Raw genomic sequence first — 1,814 nt, 5'->3', positions numbered from 1 at the left:
TGAGGGATACAATCTTCCCAGCTCTGCAGATTCTGCTGTGAGGAGGCAGAGTCATTAGATCATTTATTTTGGTATTGTCCATATGTAGCTCGTTTTTGGTCACAGGTCCAGGAATGGCTGAAGAATTGCAACATTTGCCTAGAYCTAAKGCTACAGATAGCAATACTGGGMGATTTGAAAAGCCATAGTCAATCAATCAATAATATAATWATTATTTTAGCAAAAAWYTATATTTTTAATTTACAATCTGTAGAAGCTATGAGAATAGGAAGGTTCAATTATTTTGTGAAGCATCACAGCACAGTTGAAAAATATATGGCAAATAGAAATCCGAAATGGATGATGTGAGAGATAGATGGGAGGGGTTGAATGGAGCTGAAGGGTGGGACTAATAACAAGATAAACAATGTAAAGCATACGGGATCTGTAAAATGTATATACGTAGGTTCAGAACTTTTGTGAAATAGCATAGTTACAAYTAGAAATCAAACTGGATGGACCTCAGAAATAGAYGAAGGACTAAGAACAAACAAGAGAGAACTATTGTAAAGTAGACTGTGTATAAGATGTATAAATTGAAGGTAAAAGCAGAAGTGTTTATTAGTTTACTCCAATTGGGGGATCGGTGGTAGGGTTTGCGGGGAATAATAATAAAGGTATATTCTTTTAAAAAGTATGTATGTCTATYTAGGTATGTGTATGTACAGTATATCACAAAAGTGATACTTTTGTGATATACTGTATATATGTGTATATGTTTGCATGCGTGTATGGATATATATATATTTACCCAAAAAATATGGGGGATTGGAAATGATGCAGACAATTACATTGGAAGCAACATTCTTTCCGCAATATTAAGCTGATCCACCCCTTTAAGAAAAAATTAAAATAATAATAATAATAACAATTGTTTTTTAAAATAACAGAAATATTGCTCGTCGTTGGCACTACCTGCACTGAATATCTAACAGTTTACTAACCACTGTAAATCTAATATTTTACTAACCACTGTAAATCTAACAGTTTACTAACCACTGTAAATCTAACAGTTTACTAACCACTGTAAATCTAATAGTGTACTAACCACTGTAAATCTACCGAGTGTACAACCATGTAAATGTACAAGTTTACTAACACTGTAAATCTAAATAGTGTTACTAAACCACTGTAAATCTATACAGTTTACTAACCACTGTAAATCTAACAGTTTACTAACCACTGTAAATCTAACAGTTTACTAACCACTGTAAATCTAACAGTTTACTAACCACTGTGCTCCCAGTAATGCACTGTGAATTCTAGAATTGCAGCATGTTTCTGTATGTGCTGTAAATTTGTGCTTCGGTAAAGTCCTGCAAATCTACAGTAATTTACTGTCTTCTGGGCTGCCAATTATTTACTGTAAATTTACAGTAACCTCCTGGCTACTGTGCTGCCAGTAAGTTACTGTAAAAATTGCAAGAAATGTTTTACAGTGTGCCTAAATGAGAGAGTGAAGATCTGATGTGTTCCGTTTCCCCATTCGCGCACACGCACGCACACACACGCACGCACACACACAAATGTTCCCCTTTGTCAGAGACACTGACACGTCCAGCTATTACACAACATTTCATGGCTCAGAATCAATTATGTGTGTTGGATCGAGTGCCTCCTCTGTGTAACATTAAACCTTACTGTGATTTCTCTGACTGGCATTCCCTCGGCCGTTCATCTGAACTGCGAAAGCGCTGCAAGGCTTACTCACACACAGAAACTTCTTGCCGGCCTACACACACAATTCCACACGCTCACGCATCCGCTCTCTCTCT

The sequence above is a fragment of the Salvelinus sp. IW2-2015 genome, linkage group LG3 (assembly GCF_002910315.2).
Source record: "Salvelinus sp. IW2-2015 linkage group LG3, ASM291031v2, whole genome shotgun sequence".
Lineage (NCBI taxonomy): Eukaryota > Metazoa > Chordata > Actinopteri > Salmoniformes > Salmonidae > Salvelinus > Salvelinus sp. IW2-2015.
Note: the sequence above shows the minus strand (reverse complement) of the source record.